Source organism: Typopeltis vanoorti, chromosome 9 (assembly GCF_054136105.1).
Source record: "Typopeltis vanoorti isolate ZY-2024b chromosome 9, IOZ_Tvanoo_1.0, whole genome shotgun sequence".
Classification (NCBI taxonomy): Eukaryota; Metazoa; Arthropoda; class Arachnida; order Uropygi; family Thelyphonidae; genus Typopeltis; species Typopeltis vanoorti.
In genome coordinates, this window is record NC_143557.1 from 94,015,222 (window position 1) to 94,038,127 (window position 22,906).

General features: G+C 33.8%; 1 protein-coding gene across 3 annotated transcripts in view; it reads left to right on the forward strand.

Annotated features, from left to right (window-relative positions):
• LOC150103262 (FH1/FH2 domain-containing protein 3-like) overlaps positions 1-22,906 on the forward strand; it is a 469,484-nt gene that overhangs the window by 80,940 nt on the left and 365,638 nt on the right. The gene's annotated exons all lie outside the window — the stretch shown is intronic.

Genomic DNA, 22,906 nt, shown 5'->3' on the forward strand with positions numbered 1-22,906 from the left:
GGAAATAATAAATCTGAATAAAAAGGTTTCGCATCCTTTTTGTATCCCGCTTCAGGAAAATATACAAATAAAGATGCTAAAAATCAGCGTTCATCAGAAATCAATTACATTATTTCTATACTGTTGCTTGAATGTCTTAATTTTTCGTTTATTCATTCAGTTTTATTATTTTTCACGTGGCTAATACCAGCAACGACGTTTTGACTTTTCTTAGCCTGCACAAAACAAAATGACTTTTGTTAGCCAGAAGCTAGCAAAATTTCAAATAATAACATCGTTTGACCAGATGTCTAAATACTTTAATTAAACAAACAAACAAAAAGAGTGAATTCCTAGCTTAGAGACTCTATGCTAAATAGAACCTTTATAAAATAAATACTAGTATAATGAAAAACAAAATTTAATTTAATGCTTTAATAAGCGTTAATCAATTCGGCCGTATTTTCTGCTTCCTATTATTTTTTGCTTTTCATTTTAAATTTCTTTATAAGTTGAATAAACACAGTTTTTATTATAAAATATCAACTGTTGCATTTTCAACGCTGCTATTTTTTTTCTTTGTTTTATTACGAGGGATTGGCTTTTTATACATTTACTTGGATTTGCATCAATTATCAAGTTCAAAAATTATCCAAAGGATCTGACACTGCTTATCACCTGACAACTGCCCGTTCGCCTTGACTGGATTAGTCAAGGATAACAAGGAGCAATCGAGTAATCAGTCATATATAGGAGCAAAAAAATAAAAATTAAAAAGTGCAGTAAATTATAAATTGTGACAATCACAACTGGTGGCCTTACAACTTTCTTTCCTTTATACTTAAGTAAGAACGACCTTAGAAACAATTTATTTTAATTACCAGAACTGTATGAAGTAACTAATGTTTAGAAACGCAAATTACTTCCAGCTCACTTGAATTAAATAGTAGCTCGTTTTTGTGCGTTTGGTTTAAAGGCTAAAGAAATATTTTATTTTAGCAGAATTTGTGTTTGAACAGTTTAACGATTTACTGTTTATATATTTCTAACATTTGAGATCTACCACATACAAAACGATATGACAGTTTCACTCTCAAATACTTCGTAAGTCAGTTTCAAACGTGATGAAATAATAATGACAAAAATTACAGAATAGTGGTGCCCTCTATGATAAAATACCGCAAGCTCAGTAGACGTCGTTCTGAGAAATTTATTTATTTATTTGTCAATTTTTATCTATATTTTTAAGAATCGGAAAAACAAATTTCTGTTATACTTTATTATTATCTCCCCCCCACACACACACAAAATAGTAGCGTGACACTGTAATTCAGTATTAGAAATAGACTAGTTGCCAACATCATCCAGAATAATTTTACCTATCAATTTTATTATCTCACATCACCTTACCTTTTGTTTTACTGGGATAAGCAAGATATAGAAATAGATTTAAAGTTTTCGAAAGTTGATAACCATTTATGAAGCAAAATTTGCAATCTATCACCGTAATTCAGTCGTTTTAAATCAGTTGTGTGAATTCCTATGTGAACATCTCATTTTTCTCCTTAATGTGCTAAACTCAATGGATAGCTTGTTACCGTCCAGAAACTTGGCTTTACAGAAACCTAATTAATTCTATGATGGAGTGGGTGATCCTGTCCATTGGGTGTATTCTCCCTGACCTCTGTTATAGGAGAAAAATTCTTTCGCTACCGTATGAGACTGACTAACTCACTTTCACTAGAAAAGTCCTTCGCGTCCCAGATGGGATTCGAACCTAGGTCTTTCCAACAGAAAGGCATTGTCGTTTTCCATTGAGTCACGAAGGTTCTATATAAGCATATAAGACCTGTTTTCTTTGTAATCTACGCGATCATTAAGATACAGAGCTGTAAAATACTTCCACGTGTTTAAGTGTTCTAAGTATATTTCTGGTACCCAACCATGATTAATATTTCTTAATATTGTATTGTTTTTTTCTAACTTTAACGTTTTAAAATTTTGCATTCTTTTGATTCTCTGCCTGCTACTGTGATTGACTGTAAAAGAACTATTGTAAGGGAAAGAAAACGAGAGAGAGAGAGAGAGAGCGAGAGAGAGAGAGAGAGAGAGAGAGAGAGAGCTAAGCAACCGCTTATGTCGTATCAAATTTAGCAGTGCTTGACTACAGCTGAAATAATGAGTATCTTGTATGGTAACAGAGCTACTCCTTTTTACCAAACTGTAGGCTTAAGATTAATGGATTATTTATTAATAATGTTTCAATTAGAAAAAGAAACAAATCAGACATACCTGGATCATATTATCCAGGGAGCTCCATGAAATGTATAACTCAAAATATTAAAATATTCATATTTATGAATAGGTTTCTTTATTTTTTCTATTCAGAATAGAAGAAAATAAGTCTATTCTATTCTGTTCTAATAGAACAGTATCGGAGATTTTATTCTCTTAAGGAATTAAATTTCTATTCTTTTAAGATAATAAAGGGTAAGAGAATGGTTCTGATTTCACTTACTGCGTTCTGAGTGATCACACTTTTTTTATCGCAAGCACACAGGACACGCACCTTTTAATATTTTTGCTATTTCACTTAGCTATTATTTTCTGGGCGTGATCCGAACAAAACCCCTATCGCATTCACAATGTATGGCTTAAATTCGCACGTGCGCACACAGGTCCTACCCTGTACACTGCTGGAAGTCTGATTTATTACAAGTTCTGGTAGATAATACGATGCATACAGATTTGTTTACTGCAGGGGTGGTCAAATATTTTCATAGCAGGCTATCTATAAAGTCAATCATTCCTCCCAACCAACAGGGACATTTCTTAGGCATGGTTTCCCAAACTTCTTGCTAAAATAAAGCCCTAAAAGAAGAAAAAACTTTTTGCCGAGCTCTCACAACTCAATCTTTAAAATAAGCATGAAAAAAAAGGAAGAAATCAATAAAAACTCACCATTTTACAATTTAGTGCTTCGTAAATTTAAAAATTTTAAATTCATTTTAAATGACTACAGTGCAGTTGTTGTTTTGAACTGCAGAGTTTTTCAAAGTCTGGTATGATAGACGCAACTTGTAGCATCATATCATTTCATCATATCATCGATTCATTAATTAAAAAAAAAAAAAGTGAATGTTTGTAAACAAGATTCGCGGAGCACTAGAATTTCAGTTGTGGAGCCTTACGGCTCCGCGCAGCCCGCTCTAGGAAATCCTTTTTTATTCTATGGCATAAGAAAGCATAAACAAGTACATCATTCAATCAGTAATTGATAAAAGATTACTCAAAACAGGTGATAATTTCTTGCATACATTTCGCTTCGTATCATTTGTGTATATGTGAAATGATGAATGATATTGATCTTAGTATGATAGAAAAGTAGCTTCTTTCTATTTTTGAAACTGAAATATATGCATGTGCTTACTTATCAAACACTTTATACGGTAGACATGTGGTTACTACCCACATGGTGATATACTTCATTGGCACAATCCCACAGGAGCAAATAGTTTTGATCAGTAATCAAGGTCAGCACTTAATCATGCCAGATGTCATCTGTCAAAGTGAAGCTTAAAATATCATCAGATGACGTAGAATTAAACTACTATAGAACAAAATTCCAATCTGAGAAATTATTTCTTGAAGCTACTGAGATAATAAAACATTCTGATATCGTAAACAAATAGAGTTAGATGAAATTATGCAGCACATATCAATGAGTACTATCTGCGGAATGATTTGAAGAAGGCTCAAGTCAAAGTTGCGTCACCAAAAAATACAATCACTTCGCAACTGTCCCTTATATATATATATATATATATCTTTATATTGCATGTCGAACGACTGATCGAGTCATTCTAGGTAGGCTGCGAGTGCAATAATAGATAAGTGCGGTGTATGTTACTCTTGATAATGCTAATTGTATAAAATCTAGCGAAACGTCGTGTATTTTAAAAATTATAAATAGTTTCAATTTAAATGAATTCGCCCTGTAGTATCATAATTAGATATTCCATTTTTAGTTTAATAGTTATTAAAATGCGTCTTATTCCCACTTGATTTTTAACTGGTTTCAGTTCCGTATATATTCACAACTCCAATGTTTCTGCAATTTACTAAAGTCTCTAAATTGTCATTTTTATTCAGAATCCGATGGTATGGCGTCACAGCTACATCAGTTTGCATTAGGTGCCAAAGGGGTCAGGTCATCTCGGAAAACTGCTAAGGCCCACGCATCAACGCGAACTCATTAACTGTCAGTAGCACCATCCCTGAATGCTCGTTTTCATCTTCTTCGCTGAAGCCAAGAAAAATTGTGGCTTGATATAAATAGTCGTATTTCATTCGTTCGCCAATAAACAACCAAAAAGTACACATGTACACAAGAAAACCTTTCTTAACTGGAAACCCGCTTTAGATTTTCGTTATAAATAGAGTCAGAGTATCACGCTTTCGTCGGTCGACCCAGTCAGCTAACAGAAGTAAAAATGTGTTACTTTTTGCTGGTCTCTTAATTGAGTAGACACTTACTGAAAATATGCTCAGATATTACTTATAAATATGTCTTAAGCACATTTAAGAAAAGCTATATATATAGGATAGCATATGCTGCACTGTAGTTGGATGATATAGGCCAGTATATGATTACCCTCTACTGTATTTGAAAACAGCCTCTACTCTTCATGTAGCACTACAGCTAGCTAGGAAGTGGTCATCTTTAAAGATTCAAGGACCAATGAGACGAAATATTTGTAACTTATGTTTAAGCTTTAGCGTTAGTGCACAGCCGTTTCGATTTACCGCCTCTAATCCTTAGCGGCGGTAAATCGAAACGGCTGCACTACAAGAACGCTAAAACCATTTTAATGTCAAAAGGCAAAGTGATCGAAAAAGTGTAATCTAGTGTTTGTGACTGTTTTGACATCGATGATGCCAATATATCCATATCTACGTGCATTATATCTATACGGTCTTGGGTTAGCTTGTTTGTTTTGTATACGAAGTGAGCCCTAGATTCCTGGAGAAAAACTTTGCCACCTCCATATGAGACCGGCATCTCCATTTGAAAAACATTTAAAAAATTTTCTCCAGTACTATAATGCAATTCGAACCAAAAGGTAGTCTGGTTTTCTGACTGCTCTGCGACAGTATTGTATTTCGGTAAATATGTGCTTCCGAATTCCAATTTTCAATGCATTTCGATGATAATTCATTATTGTAGGGCGAAAGGAATGTGAAAGGTGGATACTGTGCTATACAGCAGTGAGATTAATGTTGTATCTGTATGTGTAACATACTAAAGAAATTATCATTTTGTACTGAACCTCTTAATCTTCAATCTTTACTTCACATACCATGAAAAGCAGCAAAAGTTATGATAGAAATTTGCCTATAAACAGTTATCCAAACTCAACTTTCCTAATCCTGATAACACCTTGGCTGTCACTCCATCTTATTATTCATTATACGATTCTTTCTGCTATAAAGGTGGTAAGTGTCAGCAAAAATTTATATCCAGATGTTTCAAACAATTCCTAATCTAGAATCCTTGTTCTTCGATCTTTTTACTTCAAAATTTCTGCACTCCATTCTGTGAAAGTGAAATTCATTGGCTGTTCCTCTGTGTATCGCTCCTCAGATGCTGCCAATTACTTTGAATTCTCTGACTTTGTATCCAAACTTCACAGTGGTTTCTGTAAGGAGAAATTACGCTAATAAAGAATTGATTTTCTTTAGTGACTTTAACATTCATAACTCCGGTTAACTCACTTTTACCAAATTTGCAGACTAAACTAGTTAAGATGCCAAAATTCGACTGTCAACAACTTAATCCAAAACTGTTAATTTGTCCACCAAAATAACAAAGAATAATATCTATTTTCTTTTCCTTTTTTTTAACCCATTCTGTGTTTTCCTCATCAATATCCCTTCTAAATATACCAGTGTTTTCCTAGACACTCCCCTTAGGAGACGTGATGCGTCGATGAAGGGGGTGGGTGGGATAAAGTTATGTCCAAATAAAAAGCTACATAATTTGCAGAGAAATATTGCGGCGTGTATCTGATATTATTCATTAAGTTAACAAATATGTAAGTTAGAATTTTTATTTTCCAGAAAATATTATTGTTATTATGTGACACTTCAAAGAAGTCCAAGGACTCAAATATATAAACAGGAATCCGAAAACTATAATTCTCAAACTATAAGTGGCAGAAATTGCGAGTTGCAAACATATTACTGTGTGTGCAGTTTTGTAAAACAAAAGTAGCACATAACACTAATGATATGTGCTAATGTTTTATAAATTTAAACCACTTTTTATAGCGATGCCTCATACGAATGGTTGTTCAGCCTATAGTATGCATTAGTACTCTGGATGAGTAGGGAGTTAAAGAGAGCGAAGAAACTTGTTCCCATTGAATTTGAAGACCTTAAAGTTGCACTCTTTAGGAAATACATAAGAGTAGTGGCTGTTCCAAAGGACAACAGTATAGAAAACGAACAAAGAGGAAGAAAAACTTGTTCTTTGAGTTAGTTGAATAGCCGCTCTGTGTTTTAACAGATGCAAAGGAGATTGAGGAATTACCATTGCTAGTTCTAATGACCAGTGATCATGGCAATATCTATAGAATAAACAAGCAGCAGAAACTGAACGTCTGTTGAAAAAGAAATCTAAGGTGAACTGGTGGGAGATGGGTGTTTAAATCAACCTAATTGTATTCTTTTTGTACTTAGCCGCGGAATTTTATGGAACTTTTCGGGGCACCATTCCAAATATGAGAACGGTATTCGTGAAGAGGGATTTGTGATTTGTATTGGATTAATAGTTTTTGGAGGATACGGCTCAATAACATGGTAATTTAATTGCCAAAATTTGTCACTCCTCTTAGAAATGGGTTGAATATTGACTAATTTCAACTCCAGGATAAATATCAGTGTGCGGTTTGAGAATATAAAAAAGGCACACCAAACAGAAGTCAGTTGTTTTAGAGATCAGAAGACTTTTTCTTATCCACATTCGGAAAAGATCCTTGCGATTTCCTTCTTGCAAATTACAAAGTATTGGAATTTCTTGGAAATTAAAAAAGAATTAATTCTTCAAAATCAAAAATCGAAGGAGACATTGAACTTTATGTTCTGGGTGCTGCTCCATGATTAAAAAAAAATCAGTACTTGATTGTGATCTGTATAGGAGACAAATAACTATGTACTGTACGTGGAAAAATCAGTGGTGAGAGTGTTTGAAGACAGAGAAATTAGGGTTATTTGGTATTCTGTTAGGTATGTGAACAATTTGTGTAAGATTGTTGATGAATAGTAAAAGTATTAGAACCTCATGGACAAGGGAAGAATTAAGAGTATACAAAAATCTCCTAAGAAAGTGACTTCGCTATTAGGCAAGTTGGTTGTGGAGAAAATCAAATTTAAAGAAATGAAATTTTGTAAAAAATCAGAATGGCTGGCAATATCAGGAATCGATAGAGGTTACAGATGAATGTGATGGAAATAAGAAAAGATATTTTTTTCAGCCAAAAAAAAAAAAAGTGAAAAATGGGTGATTCTGAGTTGGACACTTTCTGACTTAAGAATATATTAGAATTGAACATATGCACAAATGTCATTTTTGAGACAAAAAAAAAGAAAGAAGCATAGAGTATTTAAGTAGGTGGAAGCCTGAGATGAATGTGGTTTAAAAAAGTGAAATCGATTTTTTTTAGGTTAAAAGTATAGTTTGGTAGACTGAAGATGGAAATTGATATCATTGAGGTTATAAAGTTTAAAGCTGAGACCATCATTGCATTTTGTAAAGTGATTTTGGAGGTTGGGCGTTTTTCCTCACTTAGTCTCTTTTTCTTACAGTTGTTTAAAGTAAATTAAAATTGGGAGGGGAGATGCTAAACTACTATACACGTGGACATTTTCACTCATCTCCTATACAAACAGTGCCCTTACCAGTGACCTAGCATATTATTACAAGGATTCCCTCTGTTCGCATGTGAAAGAAAAGTGACAGGAAAATTATTCTTTTGCTAACCTGGAAGTCTCCTAAAGTATGTTCGGTTCAGTTTATTATCCAAGGAGTGGTCTGTAGAACAAACGTTTCTTTTGCTCTCGAAAAGAAGAATGGTGGGTCTCGGTCTCTCTCTCCATGACGCCAAACTTAACTCTGAAGATATAATTCATATTGCATGCTGGAAAAACAAAATCGAGACCTTAATGGGATAGTGACTTTTTTTTTTTTCACTTTAACCAATAAGCACAATGGCTGCATGTTTTGAATTACTACTGACGCAACAAAGGCTCGATTTGCCAGTTTTGAGGAATGAAAAAAAAAATAATAATAATTTTTTTTTTTCCGCCAGGAAAAATCCTGTCACCGCTATGTGAAGCCGGCTAATTCACCTTCAGAAAGACGTGAAAAAGATCATGGGATTCTAACCATGTCTTTTCAACCAAAGAGTCGTTGAAATTTTTTAACTACGATGGCTGAAAGTGATTGTATTATACGAATAATGAAACTTATCAACTACCTAAATTTAGTTGTCTGGTAATACCACATATGCTTGGCCCTTCCATTAAGACGAAGATTTAAGCAAACGATTTTATTACTGCACGCTTACCGGTCAACATAGTTCAGCATGTACGCTGATTTCGGTAGCTTAAACATCAGTTCCATATGCATGTTAGGCTGTTCAAGCTTTAGCCTACTCAGACGTCGTAAATTTGTGCGTTGTCTCTTGAGAAATAGTGTGTGTGTGTGTGTGTGTGTGTGTGTGTGTGAATTTATAACAAAGCGAATTTCAAAAATACACCCAAATCTGAATACATTTTTAACTTTTTCAAATTTAAGTTATCATTACCCATAACGGAAAACATTACTGGAAACAGTAACTAATAAGAATAATAAAGTGTACTTATGAAATTGATATATAAACTCCTAACCAAGTCGTGTTGCAGTTCTTATCCCGCGTTATGCAATCAATAATAGCATTTAGTCAATAAATTATTTTTTTAAGCGTGACAATGTATACGGAGTTCTTCCTCCAATACACTATGGCCAACAAAAATTAAATAAATAAATACATATATATACATACATATGAGGAATAATTCAAATTTAATGTCTTTCAACTTCCTTCAAGGGTTCTTTCGTTGTTGTTAAGGGTGCCATTTTAAATGTGAACTCAGAATGGCTATCACCGCCATGTTATTTCTTTTAGCGATTGTAAATAGGACTTAAATTGTTCACAATGAAATTGGGAAGAGAGCTTTGTTTATGAAACAAAATAACACGAACGAAAAATTGACACGCAGAAGATCTCGTATTACTGAGTTACGGAAAAAGTATCCGATAGAATTCATGTTTGTGTCACGCAGGTTCAAAGTTGTGTTTTATTCTTTTGTTGTTGTACGTGTATAATTGGCATCTCTTGAGATGATACACATGAAAGCTAACGGAAACCGAACGTTATTTTTACAAGACAAAGAGGTTTCCACTCGCAAATATAACTAATATTTGGGTTGATACGATGTATTATTATTATCATCATTATTATTTGTAGTAGTAGTAGTATTAAAGCCTTTTTATTTTATGCTATTCTAAGGTCAGAAGTACGTGATGTTTTGGCATTAACCTGAATAAGCAAAATAGAAGAAAGAATCAGAGCATTTTGAAATTTTCAAAAAAAAAAAAAAAAAACCTAAATCCATCCTCCTTCTGGTACTTCTTGAGACACCTGTACCAGTTCTATTGTTCAACCTATTTAGACTAAATTTGAAACATTGTTTCTCAGATTGCTCAAGGTCAGGTGAAAGTTTGAGCTCAGTCTGAGTAAAAATAAAAGGGAGAATGTAAGATAACGTGTTGACAATAAAACAAATCTAAAATATAAGATTTTAGATATGTTTATAAAAAAGCCATATAAAAATTAAGCCAAATACTGATAGAATAGGAAGTTGGCCGCCAATTTAGATCGCGATTTAGAAGCATCTACTTGGTTGACATTATCGTTTTATTTGTTGACAATGTAACTATTCCTGTAAAGATCAAATTCCCTTAGTATCTCACAATGCTCAGGACATTCCATTTTGGATGTATATATTGCCGTGCATTATGGGAAGGTCACTACTCACACCGGTTTCGGTCTTTATGGAGGTGTTGAAGTTAGAACCATGGAGATACTGAGAGCTAAATCAATGCAGAAGTCACATTGGAGAATAAAAAGTATGACTTTGCATTGATTTTGCCCTCATTATGATGAGACCTCAATAAAGGTTGAAGCCGGTTTAGTGACTCTTCATTGTTATGAAGGGTCACTAAAGGTGACCCTTCGTGACAATATATAAGTCAGACAGGGCGTGTGCTATGCATTTTGAGATACAAGGGCAATTTGGTGCGAACTCTTCTGCCTCGTAAACTTTTGTTTGCTTACGCTTCGATAAAGGATTAAAACAAGAAAAAACTTAATAAAAGCATGTTACTCTGTTCAAACCAATTCAGGCCTCCAATAAGCGGGGTGGTACAACTTTCGTCTCATATTGTCAGACGAAAATTACATATCCACAGCGGGGTTTGAACTTACAATTTGTTGTTTGTTGATTAGAGTTACTACCCACTCGGCCAACCAGATCTCTATTAAAATTTGTCATTTCAGTTCTGCCTTTCAATAGGATCGCTTCTAATGGTAGAATTAGGCAGAGCAAAATTATATGCCTAGAGTATATAAAAAATAAGAAAGAAATTGAGTGATGTTTTATGTAATATCTAGTAAAAATATTATATCCACTCTTGTAATAGTTTGTAGGTTCCATCTTGTTGGCATAACAGCTACACTCTGTGGAATGGACTCTATATGACCTTCGAAGGAGGTCTCGTATATAGGATATATGTGGTACCACGCCATTAGGATTGATAGTCCGGATGAAGGATTCAATCTTCGAATCATTCATCCCAAACACCAGCAGTGATGTTCAATGGAATTTAAATTCTGCGGCCATGGTAACATCTGGAAGTTGCTGTCGTGTTCGGCGATCCACTCTCGATCGATATTTATTCTACTGGAACATACCTTTGCAATCTGGGAAGCTTCTCACCATGAAGGTGTATACTGGATCGACCACAATGGATAGGTGCTTTGTAGCATTCATAGTAACTGCCTAAGGGTATTGGTGCTCTAAGAGATTACCCATACCAGAACGCTTTCACCTCCTTGTTTCTGGTGGAAGCATCTCCCGAGGTTTTCGCCTAATTCTGGAAATGATATAATTTCGCAAAGCTGACGAGACTGCATCCGAAAAGACAACATTTTTCAATCTTCATTGGTAGACAAACAGTAGATATAGTTATCGATTATTAGGCACAAGTATGGGTTTGACTGGCGCCTACTTCGGAAGCCTACGGAGAAGAGTACGTCGGAATGCAGCATAAGAAACGCCACCATTCGTTCCCTGGTTAAATTCTGGTTAGCCGTTCCACATTCTTTTTCGTCTATGAGTTTGCACAATGTCAGACAGCTTACGTTCTCTACTAGCATCGATAAAGCATGGGCGTCGCTACTGGCGCGACGACTATTGTTCTGTCTAGTACATAAGAACTGTGACACTGCAGCACCCCCAAGGATAAAATGAAAAAAATAATAATAAATTTTGTTTGTATTTATAAATAATAACGATGCTTACAACATTATATAAATGCAATACAACATGTTAAAGGTTACAGCTTATGTTTTGACATTGATTGAATAGTTAACAATTGGAATTGTTCGATTAACGCTTTAGATTACGAAACAAATGCACTGCGATCTAACGCCGATATTCGTTTGCGCTTGTGATTGCACGTACGTCATTAGATACACTGCCGTTTGGGCAGTGTATCTTATTATTGCGCGCGTTATTTCTGTGAGATATGAAACGTTTATTATTGGTGCGTGTGCTTAGTGAACTATTTTTTGTAAATCTTATTTTATTTTTGTTAAAATAACACATAATTATTTATTTATTATAGATACAAGGCTGAATTATGACGAGTGTCACTGTTGAAAATATGAAAAGAATTATAGTTTTTCAATTATGGTTACATGAAACAAATGCACTGCGATCTAACGCCGATATTCGTTTGCGCTTGTCATTGCTAACTTCTATTATTGGTGTTTGTTCGTGGTGAGGATGAAATATTTTTAATAAAGCAAGTTTTTAATATGTAAATTTATTTATTAATAAATTCGTTACTGATTAGGGGAAAAAAAATTTTTTTTTTTTTAAATATGCAGCACCCCCACTTAAAACTGGTCTAGTATCCCTTAACTCTTGGAACACCAAGCACTCCAGTAACAGCTTACAATAACGGCAGTTTCCTAAATACTGTCGCCTTTCAAATGGTACCCTACAATTATCCCTTTTTCAAGGTCCATCATGTCATGTCGACCAGCAACTTCGAAGGAACAACACGTCGCCCATCTGCGGTATCATTTATACTGGCTTTCCTTGTGATAACGAGGGTGGGCATAATATTTTGACTGGTCTGTGTATGTAAAAACTTACAAAGTCTTCCTTCCCCGCTCTTTTTAGCGTTATGCGAAGAACTATGGCATCGTAGTTTTCTCCATTAAGACCAATCTTAGGTTCAGGATTGATTAATGAAAAAATTATGATAATTCCATTTTCGTTTTATAAAAATAGTAATATCGTAATGGAATTATGATAATTCCATTACGATAATACTATTTTTTTCTTGTTTATTTTTTCTCGCTATAACTGAGCCAGTTTTTTATTGAGGAAATATAATGAAACGTGATATTTAGAATCAATATTAAAATTTATCATCGTTGAACCATTTTAATAGTAAAATTCTGTCTTTATCACATGTCAAAGACATGTCTAGATCCAATTGTTATACTGAAACACGCATCCTCTGTTATATAATTCAAAAATTAATCATATTCAACAAAAAAAAGAGACTTTAAATTGTTATTCTAAAGCAGTTTAACAAAGTTTATTTATTATGCATTAGCATCTAATGTACATCATAAAAAAATCAATTTATCTGACTTTTTTTCCTTTTATCGATTGAGTACATGTATGTTTTATGCAACTTATATTTCCTATTAGCAGGGATAATATGAAAATTAATAACTCAGCAGGGATAATACGAAACTGTTTGTTTCATATTATCCCTGCTGAGTTATTAATTTCCATTTTGCCTTCTTTATACTAGATAAGCGGACAGTATTCATTAAATCCATTATATATTTTTTACCCGTGCTGTTTAAAACTAATCTCACTAGCGGGGAAAAAAATCCTAACTCCTTCCCCCCCACAAAAGGGGGAGAAAGAAAAAAGAAAAAGCTATATTTGACTGATGACAAAACAGGAGAGCATAGATTTTCAATATCACTTTCAAGGTAGATATCATTTTTTTAGGTCGATACTAATGACAACATCGAAGTAGTTTTGTCATCCTCTTTTTATCTTTCTCTCTTGTCACACATTATTCACTGAAGCGTGCTGTATTTGTAGACAATAGTTTACTTGATCTTTATAATAACGATACATAAAGTCACTTGTACATGCGCTGCATTGACTTTTTTTGTTGTTTTAAAAATTTCATTGATTAGAAATGTAAATTTTCCTATATTATCTCCTACTTTTTCGATCAATACCACTATCAATGCAATAAGCAAGACTTATAGCCATAAAATGACGACTCTTCGAGGGGTTTATGGAACGTGATTTTCAGCTTTTTGCAGAAAATTTTTGTAAGGTTTTTTTTTTACATTTATCATTAGAAATTCTGTAGGATCTGTATATAGTCCTCGGTATTTTCCCCACTCGCTGTATACCTTTCGCGATGATGTCGTTAAGTTTTAGTACGCTAGTCTTCCCCGATCTCCTGTTCCTTTGGTTTCACAAGAAACATTCTGCAGGCTCTGTTGGACGTCTTGTTGTGTTCCATTTTTCTGTTGTGCGTCACGTACGAATGCCTTGCTTACCCATCTGTCATTATTCATCCATTTCTCCGTCTTTGATCGTCAGTGTCAGATCAACTGTCGTCTCGTATTGCATTCCTGACTTCTTTTTTGTTAAGTCTGTATGTGCGTTTTCAGTCAATATCTGTCTTGACCTAATTCCTCTTCCTTTATTCTTCCTTGCATTTCCGTCTTGTGTAGTTTTAATACGTTCAGTTATTTGGCGTATGTCAAGTCGTTTACATCGCGCTACATAGATTTGGTCAACAAAGTGGAGAAATAGCAAAACACAAAGACTTGCCAACGAAATGTATTTATAGTCAGTGGATTGTGATGTCCGGTATTTTATGTTGTCACCGAAGTTTTGTTTTTGTTTGAGATATTCGGGTTCCTGTTTTCAAGAATTTTGACGTGAGTATGGAAATGATCCAAAAGAATTGTAAAAAAAAAAAAAAAAGTTTCTTTCGTATACCTGGCTTGATTTTGTCGAGAGACGAATACATTGGCACATAAATTACCAAATAAATAAATCTGCCGCCTGATTGGCAGAGTGGTTAGCCTATTCCCTCTGCAACTAAAAGTATGCTGTCTCGAATCCCGTGTTTGGTATGGATGTTTGTAATTGTCTTTAGGTGGGAGTTGAATTTCATCGCCAGGTGCGAGACCATAGCCCCCTTATTGGAAGCACTCCTCTCTGAAGTGGCTTCTAAATGGTTCATGATTGGTCTCTAGACCAGGGTTTCTGGACTATGTAAAAATTTAATAAAAATATTTTAAAAAATATATAATTAATAAAAGTAGAAAAAAAAATCCTTAGCCCACCCACTGTACCACTGTACTGTAGCGTTATAACCTTTCGTGGATGGCAGTCACATAAAAAAATAAATAAATACACCAAAAGTTTACGTACAGCTCTATTCTATGGGGAAGAACCGAATGAAATCAGATGGGGTTTGTTGTTTTCGTTGTTGAAATAAGGCTATGACTTCAGTGTAATTTTGCCTAAAAAACTTGAGTTTGCTGGAGGGATAACCCTCCCACTACAGTATGAGATAATTCACCTTAAAAAGGTTCTTCGCGTTTCCAAGATGGGATTCGAACCCAAATCATTCAAACAAAAGGATATCATCGCTGCGGGGACTCATTAAAATTGATTGTACACTACCTTCTACAGACCTTTTAATCCTCACTTAATTTGTGTGTTCTTCTTCCTTTGATCATATGGAATATAACAATTATAAAATAAAATGTATTCCAATACTTAGAACGAAATAATATATAGTATTCCCTTTTATTGAAAAAAAAAGAGGAAAAATCATATTATACGCATTAATTATTCTTAATTATTTTTAATTTTGAAAAAAAAAATAAAATGACTAATTATGAATAACATCTAAAAAATGAATACTCGAAACACACCACACCTCTTGGCCTTGATTTAATTCTTTTATTAATTCTAAATAGTTTGGATGGGTTGCATCGAAATTTACTCCATAAATATTCTATTGAATTGCGGCGGGAGAAACACAATATCTTAGCAAGATATCAAAGTATATATACTTTGATTTTTTTCATTTCAAAGTATATATACTTTGAAATGAAAAAAAAAAAAAGATTTTTTTTTTTTTTTTTCATTTGGCTGAAACTCTTTTTTAACTTTTGTGCTTCTTTCCTGAAATGTATGGGGGGGGGGGTACGAAGAAAACACAGGTTCCTTCTGTCTTCTCCCCACACTCTATGCCTCTGGTTATCTTAAAGGCTGGGCACGTCGAAATCGTCTTTGCTGTAATACCTGTCATGCAGCTACCCAGCTTGGCTCTTGCTGATGATAATATATACCCATTTAATGTCCCAAAACAGACATGATGTCATTGGATAAAACTCCTTAAGTAGGCGGTAAACTTTCATCGAGTAGGTTGAAGGTAAAGTCCGTACCTTGACACTATGTATAGTTGACAGTTGTGCCTTGACACGAAGATAGAATAGTAGAAACAGATCTTACGTCATGTATAACTAGAAATTAGTTGACTAACAAGTAGTATAAAGGAACGTCTGGATTAAAAGCCAGAGGCAAATACATGACACTGATATAAATTCAAGATATGTTTGAAAACTCTGAGCTTTTAGGATTACTTGGGTTTACAATTACAATAGATTTCATATTTCTTCTTTGATTTCTCCGATGATCGGTTCGGATTTTAGATTTGGGAGGAACAATTGATATTTTGTGGCTGCAGTCATTTATGGTGTATTAATATAATTTACTTCGATGTTTCATTAGTAATGTTTATTTAAGAATTTAATTGTTATAACTAAAAAAAGCTTGGCCTTTTAATTAAAAATAAATAAATAAAAACAATTTTTTTCTCCCGTGATTTCTAGAGGGAGGGATGATTGCTTCTTTCTTGTCTCCCAGATTAACCAATTTAGCCTTTCCTGTTCTATATCTTATTCTTGCTGTTCTCTGACACATTTAGTAGTTTCTTCTTTATCTTCTCTTCCTTGTTCCTTAGAAGAGCTGTAAAATAAATATATATAAAAAAGTAATCTCATGTGGCCGAAACAGTATATTCCAATATTTAAAGATTATTTTCTTCGCACTCATCAGAATGGATCGTAGAAATGAGATTTGGTTGACACACCATGCAAATCACGGGAAGGTGAGTTATATCCAAGTCTTATCAAGAAAAGAAGTGGCGTTGTTGGGACAGCGTCAGGCAAGGAACGCTCTGCAAATTGAAATAAATAATCCTTCATCAGTACTTACGCATTAGTGTTATGGCAGTTCATGCTAGCGGAGACATTGATTTGTGTATATGTTTATCATTCTCCAGGAAATCTCGAAGGCCAAAAGTCATGGAATTAAAATCATCAAACCATTCGTTTCTACTAACTTTGTCCGTTCAGTTTTCCAAACATGTGGACACCGCTAGATGGTTGTTTATATTACATACATACATGGTGACACTTTTCTCCAACTTCTACACATCTCATTAGTCATTTTCTCCACACATTTCCTCATTCACATTCACATTCTCCTCTCTGCTCCGATAACTTATGACTGCTGTGAGCGTCACAGACATAATAAACCGATTACTTGATAGAAGTAATAATTTTGTTGGTATTTGACACTACTAATGACAATAATATATTGTTTATTAAATATTATTATTATTACTTGACACCTCCAGGGAGTTCAAGAACTCATCGAGAGAGGACATCTACTCTACAACTCTCTTTATCTCCATCCCCGAACTACAATGAACCACAACTACACTAACGCCATCTACCGCCCACCACTAACCACTAGTATTTTCACAGATAATCACAAACATCCAACCCACGGAGGGATTCGAACCTGCAGCTGTTTGCTGGAGAGCGGATACGCTAACCACTCGGCCAACCAGGCTGGCCAAGTTTTATTATAGTCTTTACCACTTGTACAGAAAAAATAATAAATAAACATAACAATATGATCATCCAAGATGTTATAAAATGAAACATTTGTTGACCTCAGGGGGACTAGGCAAGTTAAATTCATAGCTGATTTAGAAAAACGCCAAGAGTGTTCCATCTCATTTGCATTGTTTAGTACATGTCTTGTTGTTGAACTGCCTCTCGTTATTATGGAAGTGAACAATCGATCTTAGTGTGCAAGCTCTAGTGCAAATATAGAGCAACAATATGTTTAAACTGAACTTAATGTCAACAGTCAGAAATAAAATACATATTACAAAGTAAACAGTTTCCAATATGGGTCGAGAAGGAATTCAAGATGTGAAGTGGTGTGCTACAAATATTCAGTTTTGTTATCAAAGACCTTTCATTCTTTTTCTCTCTCTCTCTCTTCCATTTATTTTTTTTTTCTGCACATGCGTGTGTGTGTGTGTGTGTGTGTGTGATGACTTAAATGTGATAATTAAACAACCATTAAACTTGTCAGTTGTACTTCTTTACTTCCCCTTTGTGACTGACCATATATTTATTTGGTTTCACAGTTGAATTATCAAGTACCGGTGGTTTTTTCTAGACAATTTATTAGGCCGTGTTTACTCCAAGAAACTCAGTAGGGGAGAACAAGGCACATAAAGCTGTTTACGTTGTACAGATGAGATGGCCAAAGCATCTCATCCGTCACAGTCATTGTAAATGTAACTTTCGCAAATGGCCGTGACTGGAGTTACACGTATTAAGTTATTATCCGCTAATATTCACCGTGGCCGATGCTCTCACTATGGTTGGGTGTTTCTCACTAAGTGATTTCGCTGAAAACAGGGAGGGGATGTAGAACTGCGATGTCACTCGGATTCTTCTATGAAGTAAATATTAAAGACAGTAAGTGGAATGCTTGGTTGCCAACCTCATAGAATAAATACATCATGAAACTCTATAGTGCGAATCCGTGACAGAAAGTTTTGGAACGCAGTGAAAAAAAAAAAAAAAAAAAAAGAAGGAAAGAAAGAAAGAAAAATAAATGTGTATACAATTGTTTAAATGATTGATTCCTATTAGAAAAAAAAAGATCAATTAGAAGCAGAGTTGATTATTTTATTCTCTCTCTTGTATATTAATTGTACCTGATGATTATCATTTTGTGTTTATCTCCTCGCATTGCTGTTCGTGCTTTTTTTTTTTTTTGTTTATTACGTAACAATCGTTTAAGCAAGGTATCTTAATATCGCAAACGCGCCTGCAGTGTTATGTTGTGCGTGTATTTTGTTGTTGTTGTTCTGTTACAGAAAGACTTTTTTTTTTTTTTTCGTTTTATGACAAACGAATAAATTAGGAGAGTTTAAGCATCCCATGGAGCCACTCTAATTTCTGTGTTCAACTTTAATGAAAATACACACAAAAAAAATTACAAAAGCTTCAGTTATCTTCAAACAGTTCGTGCTCTGAAGAAAGTTAATCATTTTCATATATCTTAATCGAATCTTCTTCCATTTCCTCTTCTCTGTTATTATTCTGAATCTTCACATTTGAGCTCAACGAATTTATCAAATTTTTAACAATCAAAAACGTTAATTTAATGCGATTCTAATTAATCCCTTTCACGTGATTATTCTAGTCAGTTTTCGAGAGAAAAAATACACTTTAATTTTTGTCTTACAATCCTCTTATTTAATAATTGATATTTTTCTAAAATGTATTTCTAATGTATTCGATGATTTTAAATTCTATAATTTTGTATATTTGCATTATAAAGTTAATAAAAGAAAAAGCGAAAAAAAATCTTAAAAGAGCTTTTATATGTCTTCAAGAAGTATTTTTTCCCAATTTTTTAAATACGATTTTTATTTATGCCCATAGCTGTCCAGGTAAAATACATATATACAGTAGCGCACTCAGGATAATAATCGTGGGGGGGGGGGGGTTGAGTAGATTTGAGAATACACACTACGCATCGCATACGACCTATGACTGAGCATCTGCAATGATCGCTGATTCATAAGTAGTACAGAAATAGAAGACACACGACACAACATTTAAAAATAATAATTTTAATTAGGAAAAGATTTTTGGAAATTTTTCTAGTGTTTTTTTTTCCCTTTTTCTTTGGGGGGAACCAGGGGGCCCCATGTCCTCCTCTGGGTGCGCCGCTGTGTGTGTGTGTGTGTGTGTGTGTGTGTGTGTGTGTGTGTGTGTGTGTGTGTGTGTGTGTGTGTGTGTGTGTGTGTGTGTGTGTGTGTGTAATACAATTCAGGTACGGATATCTATATTTTCCTTTCATGAAAGAGAGGTTTGATTATGCAATAGCCCAACTTTCTCCATTCTAAAGTTGATTATATCCATCTTTATCACTAGATGGCACCACTATAAACATGCTTAGAATGCTGAAACTTAAAATAGATGGTTAGCAACTTTTTTTGCTTCAAGTGATAAAGACGTATTTAAGAGCTCATATTCTTTAGGAACATGCATTTCCTCAAGAATATCATTCCATTCTTAGAAGCGCGAAACATTACATTTTATAGTATATTTTAATAAATAAAAAAAAAACTTCCTATTTTGGAAAAGATGTATTATTACGTAAGAAAAATCCACGAAATGACATTGATGACTAATTTAGAAATATTTAGAATGACAACATATGGAACTTTTTGAATAATGTTCTTTAAGTGAATATTCGAAAGTGATTTAATTTTATTGAAATAAATTAGCGCATAACATGAACGAATCCACTTTAACAGTAGGTTCTTTTTAAAACAGTATGTCAGTGATAGCTTCTTCGAAGGCGAAACCATTGGAAAGATGAATATGCTAATGAATGTTTAAACATTCGATCATCACAAAACTCGCACGCTTGTTGATATAAGCAATATTAATATTGCTCACCCCTTGTTCTTCAGTGCTACCAACTACAAGTTTCCTTTTCCATTGACTTCCAACCATATTGAACTCGGATTATAGCCAATAGTGGTGGTGATATCGTAATGTAGACAGTTTGCGGACATCTTCCAATGTGATCTTTTTAGATCATGAGAGCGACTTCTGGTACATTTGGAAATATATAGCTTCACCAGAGAGTAAATGAGGTAAGACCAAATGAATAAAGCTGCTTTTAATCCAGCCGAAAAATCTAGAGACTTCCGGTATACGTTTAATATCCGGTATTGAATTCCTTACCATTATCAGTAAGGCATTTTGTGAGTGAAAGGAATGAGAAATTTATAAACCGTATATAACATACTTATAAAAAAGTATAAAACTCTGTGACACTTTATGGCATGGGAGAAATAGCGCCAACAGTCCAAAAAAAAAAAAAAATGTTATAATAAGTATTAGAGATAGCTATAGATAGAGCTATAAAATCACGACGACAACCGTTGCTATATATAGAATCGTCCTAGTTGGTTGAGTGAATAGCTTGTATAGGCTGTGAGTTCGAATCCAGCAGTGGGCATGGATGTTTGTGAATTTTAAGTGGTAAATAAATTCCATCATCCTGCTTATTGGAAACCTGATGTTGGTTGAAAATTTTCCATTTTCAACCATTGGTCCTTACAGTCTCGAATTATCTAACCACCTCTGAAACTTGGACATCTTCAAATTAACCACGAGAACTGCAGTGTCAAACAGAATTAAAATAGGATCACGGGGTTGGTTCTTTTGGAGCCATCGAAAAAAAAAAAAAAAAACTCTCAGGTCTGAGAGTTTTTTGCATTTCCCTTATTAATTTAATCGATTATTTATGAATAATCCGTTATATAGTGAATTTATTGCATTAAATGTGTATCTGATGGCAATTTTGAGGAATGTCAAGCAATTTTGTTAGTTCTAAATAAAAGAGTTTCATTGATAATATTGTTACATCTCGATGAGTCACAACTATTATCAGTGAGTCGACCATTGACGTCTAGATAAACATGCCTTGTACACTATACCTCTCAAGAGATATTTGTTTTCAAAATGATATTGCAAACGCATAAATATAACAAGTTTAGGGGATTTCCCATTTAATTTAATATGCAAAAGATGCAATGAATGGTGGGAAATATTTTTAAACTCTGGAGATTGTAAAAAGTTCAAGTTCTGGACGATCTGAAGTGACGTACTTTTGATTTTTAAGCGTTATTGTTTGTAATGCATTACTTAAGTATCATTTTTGACGATGCCTAATTTGTTAAGAATCGTTTTTAGCAGTGTCTAATTGTTTAAGGATTTAAAAAAAAAAAACATTTATTTTCTTATATAATAACAAAATATTTCATTAGTTATCTTGTTTTCTTAACGTATCATCCGTGGAACGTAATTAATTAGTCCTAATAGATAAATTGCATAATTTAATTTAATTTTTTTCCCCTACGCATAGAAAACTTAAACATACGAAGCAATTATATGATGCTATTTCTAAATCTTAACAAGAACCTCTTCACTCAAAGGAATTTTTTCGAGAAATGTGAACTTTTAAGAATATAGCTCACTTCTTTTATTTTGTGCATTGAGAACAAGTCGCTTAGTTCAGTAAAAACCCATACATCTGCACGAGAGGATTGTCTTAAGTGTAGTAAACATTTCACGGGGAAAGCTCAGAGTACAGAAGACCAATGATACATGATCCTGAAATCTTAATCCAACGCAGGAATATCTTAAGCGACTGCATTTTCATACTTGACACCATACTGTTTGTCAGTAACTTCCTGGTTTATGACTAGTTAGTTTTCAAAGTTGTCTGAATGAACATATTTAGAATGAATATGTTTGGAATAACTAAAAAAAAAAATCATTTAGTTATCAGAACCAAAATATGTTTTGTTTATATCGGCTGCTGCTAGTATAGTCAAAAACATAAATGTCAAGGTTTAAATGACAAATCATCTTTGACGTTAGAATTTTTTTAGATGAGTATGTACAATCCTAAAATATAATGACATTCAAAAACAATGTAAATATATATACAGAAAATTCTTTCTGTTAGAGAAACTAACCAGATGCTGTATCGGGTGATCCGTAGAGTATATATATATATATATATATATATATATATATATATATATATGGAACATAACGTACTGGAAATATAACATCACGCGGCTCATTCTATTTTAATAAATCCATTGTTTGCATTCTATCTTGTATTTTTGCACTGAAGATGGTTTATAATTTTCAGACTGAAATATATGGCCTTATAATAAATTACTTTACTTTGTGTTTATAATTTACGTGTAAATAATTCATTTACACGTAAATTCATCAGAAACTACTTTTTTTATTTATCAAAAACTACTCCAACAGAAACTGTCAGGTCAGTGGAATCAGATCTCCCCATTTCTCTCCACTGTTCCAGCTCAGGTTCCCCCCCCCTTTTTTTTTATTTTCTTTTCTTAATCTTGTCTTATCTGGTTTCTCCACCTTTCCCGTGACCTTCTTGTTGGTCTCTCCCTGTCAATTTTCATTTTATCTATTCTTCTTGGTATTGTTTATAAATTCATTCTCATTTTATGTCCAAACCACTT